The sequence below is a fragment of the Camelus bactrianus genome, chromosome 2 (genome assembly GCF_048773025.1).
Source record: "Camelus bactrianus isolate YW-2024 breed Bactrian camel chromosome 2, ASM4877302v1, whole genome shotgun sequence".
In the NCBI taxonomy this organism is placed as follows: Eukaryota; Metazoa; Chordata; class Mammalia; order Artiodactyla; family Camelidae; genus Camelus; species Camelus bactrianus.
Genome location: NC_133540.1, coordinates 22,416,179 through 22,424,079, shown reverse-complemented (window position 1 = coordinate 22,424,079; position 7,901 = coordinate 22,416,179). Strand labels below are relative to the sequence as shown.

Sequence of the window (7,901 nt, the reverse complement as noted above, 5' to 3'; positions counted from 1 at the left end):
TACCTAATCTCCAACAGCAGGAGCTTTGTGCACACAGCCTGGGGACTATTTACGCACAGTCATCAAACAGTTAACCTCTTCCATTTGGTTTAGCATCTATATAACAGTTCAGAAAGTGTGCATCAGATACTATTATGTAGGTACCTCAGAGAGGAGCTATAGCAGAGGATATGGGGGAGGGGTCTGTCCCAGGAAGGACCCATAGGGTCCTGCTTCATTACATAATCGCCTCCCAGAGGCTCCACTTTTTAAAACCATCACATTGACTTTAGGATTTCAACATATGAGATTTTAGGGGGGAACGCAAACATTTAGACTGTAAATCACTACATAACTTCTTTCCTCAAGTTTCCTCAAATCTCCACATTCCTCAGTTTGAACCATTGTCTTTTTCACATTTCACTAAAAAGTAACTAAAATCATTAAGAAACGATCTCACCTTTCTACCACCAACTCCATCAACCTATCTGCATTTGTACAAAATACTTTGTCCAAGATTGACCTAACAGTGGAAGATTTCTTCCTTCTCCCCAAGGCCAATCCACATATGAGTTAGATCCCACTCATTATCAAACTTTTCTAAGACTTTGATCTTATCAAATATTTTCCATTTCTATTGTGTCATTCTAACCAACATAGAAACATGCTGTAATAGAAATATCTTTGAAACAATCTCCATTGAGCTCACATTTTCTTTCAGCTGCTACCCCAAAATTTCTCTCCTTCTCGTAAGACTTAAACTCCTAGAAAAATTTGTCTAAGCTGCCTCTCTTTCCTCACTTCCACAATTTTCTTTAAACCATTCTAATTCATCGTTCATAATCACTAGGGATTTGAATCAGGGTTAGTGTTGATGCATACTGATGTCAAAGCCAATGGTAACATATCTGTCTTAATCTATTGAATTTCAATAGCATTAGACACAGTTTGCCACAACTTCCTTGAGTACAATGTCTTCTCTGTACTTCCATCACTTCCAGTGTGTTTGTTGTTACTCGTAAATCACTAGGCTCTTTCTTGTCTGCTGCTCTGTAAGAACTCCAAATATTGGAGACACCTTGGGTTCTATCCTCAGCCTCTTCCACTTGCCTTCCACCTCTTATCTCCTAAGTGACCGTAGTTTTGCTAGTCTTCTCTGAACTTCAGATTTACATATCCAATCACCTACATGATATCTCCATTTAGATGCATTATATCCCTCTCAATATAATATTGAAAAAAGTAACTGTGCATTTCCATGTCTCATTTCACTCCTCAAAAACTGTCCCATCTTCTTAAGTAACACTAATAATATCTTCTTCTTTTTAAAGGCAAAAATGTAGAAGACATCCTTGAGTTCCTTTCTTGACCACCCAGATGCAATATCTAATTCAACAACAACAACAACAATCTATGAACTCTCTGAATATTACATATCATATAAACTTTTCCTCTTTAAAGTAGTTATTTGTGAAGTAGAAATAAACATTTGAGTCTTTAGAGAATCATGGCCATGGGCAGAATTCATCCCAAAGGGAAGAGTGTATAGAAGGTTAAAAAGTCTTCACATTGAATCATGAATAAATTTGATATACGAATCAATGTGGATAAATTAGTTATCAAGTAGAAAGAAGTGATAAAAGATGCAATAGGAAAATCAAAAGACTGAAGGATATGGGAAAATTCAAGAAATTAAGTGTGCTACTGGTGTTGAATGCCTTTGAATAATCAAATAAGTAGAAGAATTTAAAATGTCAGTTGTATGTGAAGATATAGAAGCCTTTTTAACTTTATCGAGAAGTGTCTTAGTAGAGTTATACTGGTGGTGGTCCTGTTGAAATGTATTGAATAGGGGTCAGGAATCAGGAAGAGGCAACAACATGTACGGAAAATGTTTTTGAGGGATTTGTATATGAAAGGAAGGCACATTCGACTAAGCACTAGGAAGATCTGAACAAGAGGTGAGATTTTTCTTTTTTTAATTAGAACAGAAATTTTTGCAAGAAGGTGGAGTAATATCAGACTGGAAGCAACAAGGGTTATGCTTACATATTTCCTAATGTTTCTGGCAAGAAAGAGAACAGACAACTGAGGTGACGGCAAACTGGTTTCCTCAGTGAGTAGTCTGGCTTCAGTGAGAGTGAGGAGAGAGGGAATCCTTCCGAGAAAATGAGGATATAACGGTCTTACTGATGACAAAGATGTAGTTCTGAAGGACCAGAGGGAGAGAGGACGAGGCATGCATGGAGGCTCAAGAGCATCCAGATGCTCCTGGAATGCGGGTATAATGGACGATCAGCAGGAAGATAACCTATAAAAATATTTCAGAGATGGAGCACAAGAGATGTTTAGGGCAATGAAATTACTCTGTATGACACTATAGTGGTGGCCACATGTTATTATGCATTTGTCAAAACCTGTAGAATGTACAACATCAAGAGTGAACTCTAATGTGAACTATAGACTTTGGTTGATAATAATGTGCCCATGTTGGCTCATCAATTGTACCAAATACGCCACCCTGATGAGGGATGATGAGGGTAGCGGAGTGTATATCTGTGGGTGGGGAGCGCTATGTGGAACTCTGTATTTTCTGCTCAATTTTGCTATGAACCTGAAGATGCTCTAAAAAAAAAAAGTCTATTAGTAAAGAAAAAGTTTAGAAGTCTCTTTAAGAAGTGTGGGCACTCTGCCTAAGATCCAGAGAGAATTTTGGCTGAAGGGGTGACTGACTCAGGGGCTGCAAAATCTATAGCCTACTGAAGCCTCCTACTCTGGCCACATGGGAAATGTCAAGGTCTCTAATCTTACACTATTTTTAGCTATACCAGCTTCAAATAAAGTAAAACTAAGTAAACAATATGAAGAAGGTCACATTTTATTTGGTGCTATTGTATACTTTTAAAAACAATTGTATTTTAAATAAAGCAATCTGTAAACACATATCTGAAAATAATTTTCTCATAGTAGTTATGTCTGTGACATTGGCTACTTGTTCCAACATAGCTGATATATTTTTTTTTTTTTCACTGAAGTAAAGTAATTTTGAAGGCATGTGATTTGATGGGGAAGAGCGGGAAAGTAAGAGACTGATTCCTGCCCCTCCCCCACCAAAAACAACAACAACAACAACAACAACAAAACTTACAACAAAAAAGACACAAGAGAAATTCTTTGAAATCTGACAAATATTCTACAATATACTTGAAATGAGCCAGTAAGCCAGTTATAATGATCTCTATTAAATAGAGAATTGAGGCTCACAACAGTTAAGAATGAATCAAACTCATAATTACTAAGCGATGAAGACTAATTTCGAGCTCATTTTTATGAGTTTTCTCCCAATGTACTTTTCTTCTATAGCACACTGCTTCTTCATCGAGGCTTGTATTATGAACCTGATTATAACCTTTGCTGAGGATAAAATTACAGCCATCTGAACATCTGCTGCTTCTTTTCTGTGGTACTAAGGTTTCTTTAAAGAGTTGGTAGCTGGAATACTAATTTCAACTCTGGCAATAATTAACCATCGGCAGTGATTTTCATAATGACATTGTCTAAGAAGTTGCTACAGAACTAGAGATATTTTTAGTTTAATTTTAAACAGAGCAGCCACTTCACTGTGATTTCCAAAATAAGTATTTTTTTTTGATGAGAATAAAAACGTTATTTTCAATTCATCTTTTTTTTTTACCATGCCTAAGATCAGATTGACATGGATTTGATGTTTTCCTTGAGGTATTTTAGATCAGAGTAAGAAATGGGTTGTATTTTGCATAATTATTATAAAAACATTACATAATATAAAGATGTAAAAGAAAGCATTTTTTAAAATTATTGATTATCTAATATTCCATTGCCCAAAGTCAACATTAGTGTATTTAGCATTTTAGCATATTTCCTTGAGTTTTAAGATGTTAATCTTTGCATGCATGCATACAGTCTTCATAGAATTTGGGTGTCTACTCAGTACCAGACACCGATCTAAGCCTAGGCACTGAACCTACACAATACACAAGACAGCCAAGGCTCCTGTCTTCAATAAGCCACTCTCTCCTGCTCTCTTTGTCTCTGTCTCTCTCTCCTGAATACAAACTGACATGGATATATAGAGAGTATCTTTTTGTTTCTTAGACTTATACTTTGACTATTTCTCTATATTTAAATAGTTCTTGTGTTGTATTACTGACCATGGACTGTTCAAACGATAACAGACCATTCCCCTACCATTAGAGATTCAAATCTCAGTTTATAGTATTGTATTATCAGTGGAATGATTAAATTTTTACATATTTTATTAATTACCTTCTGATCATTCAACAATGTTACTTTTATAAAATCTGAAAAATTAAAATGATAGAACAAAAAGAGTTACTCATTCTACCATCTTTAAGTAATTATTGTTTATTTTATGAGAGTCCATCTCAGCTGTCAGTAAATTTGTTGTAATTCCTTGTGCTATGTTTGTATTCTCTTACTTTAATTACAGTTGTATCTAACACTTTTCATATTTATTTCTAAATTGATTTCTAAAAAAAAAATCCAGTGGTTTTGAATGCACATCTTAATAGTGCCTGAACTTGTGAGTTAACTCTTGCTTATTGATTCACTTTTTGCATTTTCTTTATTTGCATTTCTTTGACCATTATAAAGGTGACTGTTTTTCCATAATTTTACTAGCCATGGCCAGTTTCTTTTCTCTACGTGTGTGTATACAAATATATATGTATATATTCACATGTCTGCTTCCGTTTGTAGCAAAACTCTCTTGAGTTGTTAATGAACATTGTACTTATTTTGTATATTTTTGCTTTTCCTTGAACCCTCTTCAAAAAGACAATTTATTTTCCCTATTGCTCCAATAAAATATCTCTTCTTAAGACAGCTGACGACATCCATGTTATCAGTTTTCACCACTGAGTTTTACATTAGTTGTAAACTTTTCATATATGGCCTTTATGTTGTTGCAGTATATTTCCCCTATATCCACTTTGTTGAGAGTTTTTATTATAAATGGGTATTGAATTTTTCAAATAACCCATATCTATTGATCATATGTTTTTTTTCAAATTTTTTTCAATTGTCATTTTTTTTGTTTTTGAGCTTTTTTTTTTTTTTTTTACATTCCATATTTTTTAAATTTATTTTTTTATTCTTTTTCGATGGGAGGTAATTAGATTATTTATTTTAATGGAGGTACCAGGGATTGAACCCAGGACCTTTTGCATGCTAGGCATGCGCTCTACCACTGAGCTATACCCTCCCCCTATTGATCAAAAGTTTTTAATCCTTCATTTTGTTTATGAGGTGCATCATATTGATTGATTCGCAGTCCTGAGTCATCCTTACATCCCTGGAATAAATCCCAGTTGATCATGGTACATGGTTCTTTTAATGTGTTGTCAAATTTGGTGTGCTAATATTTTCTTGAGGATTTTTGCACTCATGTTTTGCATTTTGCATATTTCCTCTTTGATTGATTGATTGATTGATTGATTGATTTTTCAAGTCAAATGGTATGTGTATTGGTGGTCTGTTATTCGGTGAGGTGAGAAGATCTCAATGTGGGACACTCTTCAAGCCTCATTCTGGCTTCCTGTTGTACCGAAGGACCCATGACAGGGGCTGACAGTGAGTGGTCAACAGGCAAATGGCTGCCGGTTCCCGTTTCTACAGTGATTCATTCCGTAGCTCTAGGGAACTTTTTGTTTGTTTTTCTTCACAGCATCTTCCTGTTCTCAAATTCCTTGTAGATGGTGGTTCCCAGCTGTGCAGGAGACATGCTGACCACAACTCCTGCGCTCTGAAGGGCCAAGATCTCTTAGCACCACCTTTTCCTCCAGTGATGATTGCCCCTGTGTGACCCATTCTTCTGCCCGGAGGAGCGGTTAAACCAGCAATGAAGGACCTGAATTATGTTGCTTCAAGTATTCTGCAGCATTTTCTTCTGCATTACCACTAATTTCACCAATCGATATGATGCCTTCTGTGGCTAGATCATTCAGAAAGATTTCCAGGCAGTCAGTAAAATCTGTCCATTTAAAAGGATCAACTCCGATGCCAATGCACAAAGACTGCCCCAATCCAACTTGTGTTGTTTGGTGAACTGCTGGTAAACAAGCTGCTGGGAAACAAGCCGCTGGACAACAAGCAGCTAGAAAACAAGCCACACCTAGATTTCTCTGAGCTTAAAATATTCTATTCACACTTACTTGCTTAAAATGCACATGCTTGCTCTGTTTTAATGTTTTACGCAGTAGATGACCTGTAGCACGAATTTTGCTAAAGAAAATTTGTGAGAGGCAAGCCTGAGATTGACCATAAGAGCACGGAAGAGGGCAGATATTTCCTTAGGGTGAAACAATGGACGGACCTGGAAAGCCAGATCATCCATTAACAGAGCTTTGTTCTGGCATGAAAGCATGCGGTTAAGCCCAGGGGAAGTATTTGCTATCTCAAGATGGCCCGGAGGCAGTAACAGGATAGACTTAGAAATTCTGCATACCCCGAGGAGGGTGATTTTTCCTGCAAGGGATAGGCCTGAAATTCATCAGTTAATCAGCAAGCAGAACTTAGTGCTTATCAGATGGAATATCCAAAGCCCCACCTCTCTGATGGTATTTTTTTCTGAGCTGTGTACTCCTAATAAATATGATGTCGGCGAGGCTTTCAGGACTCTAGATCCACGAGATCTTGAGTCCCCTGATCCCATCTTTGCTCTTTACTTTGTCTCTTTGTTTCTTAAGTCTTGCGTCGCCCGTCCTCAGACACGGTTCCGAGCTGCGCTGGACACAGCAGTGAACCGCCTGGTAAGTCAGGGTGCCAGATCTGGACACGATACCAATTCTTCCTTTCTTGTGAATGTGGCCAAGCATGATGCCAATTTTGCATTCTCCAAGGCTGATGACTCCAGGGCAGTTTGGCCCGATCAGCCTGGTCTTGTCCTGGCGCAGCAGTCTGTGCTTGACCCGCACCATGTCCTGCTGCGGGATGCCTCCCGTGATGCACACAACCAAGGGCGCTTCTGCGTCAGTGGCTTCACGGATGGCGGCAGCAGCAAAAGGAGGAGGGACATCAATGACAGATGCTGTCGCCCCTGTCTGTTCTTTGGCCTCCTTCACGGTATTAAAGACCGGTAGGCCCAGGTGCGTCTTGCCTCCTTTCCCTGGAGTGGTTCCTCCAACGAGTTTGGTGCCATATTCCAATGCCTGCTGGCTATGAAAGGTGCCCTGCTTACCAGTGAAACCCTGGCAAATAACCTTCGTACTTTTAGCAACATGGAGATGCTTCCGGGAAGCCGCGTAGGCACAATGCCGGATTCTGTTCTGTTGCAGGAGGAAGGAGCGCGACAGGAGGCGGGCGGCGGCGAGGGCTGCGGTCATCCGCCAATGACTGATTTATTTGTTGACCCCTTGGTTTTACCGTATCATGTTTTTAGCCTCCATGTGTTTGTAGTTTTTCCAGTTTTCTTCCTGTTGGGGGGTTTCTGTTTTATACCACTGACTTTGGAAAAGTTGTTTAACATGATTTTGATCTTAAATTTATTGAGACTTGCTTTGTGGCCTAGAATGTGATTTATCCTGGAGAATATATTCCTCGTATACTTGAAAACTTGTGTGTTTTGCTGTTTGAGAGTGTAATGTCCTTTATATAGCTATTAAGGTCGTCTGAACTAAGGCCAGTGTGTCCTTATGTATTTTCTGTCGGGAAGATCTGCCTATTAATGTAAGTGAAACGTCAAAGTCCCCTGCTACTATCGTATTACCTTGTTAGTATCTTTTTTCGTGTCTGCTAACGTTTGTTTTGTGTATTTAGGTGCTCCTACGCTGAGTGTATACCCATTTATGTGTTACATCCTGTTGTTGGATGAATCCCTTTGTCATTATGTAATACTCTTCTTTTTTTTTTTTGTTACCTTTTTT

General features: G+C 38.1%; 1 pseudogene; it reads right to left on the bottom strand.

Moving 5' to 3' along the window:
- Positions 1 to 5,614: 5,614 nt before the first annotated feature.
- LOC105069384 (succinate--CoA ligase [ADP/GDP-forming] subunit alpha, mitochondrial pseudogene) lies at positions 5,615 to 7,361 on the bottom strand (annotated as a pseudogene).
- Between the last annotated feature and the right edge of the window lie 540 nt (positions 7,362 to 7,901).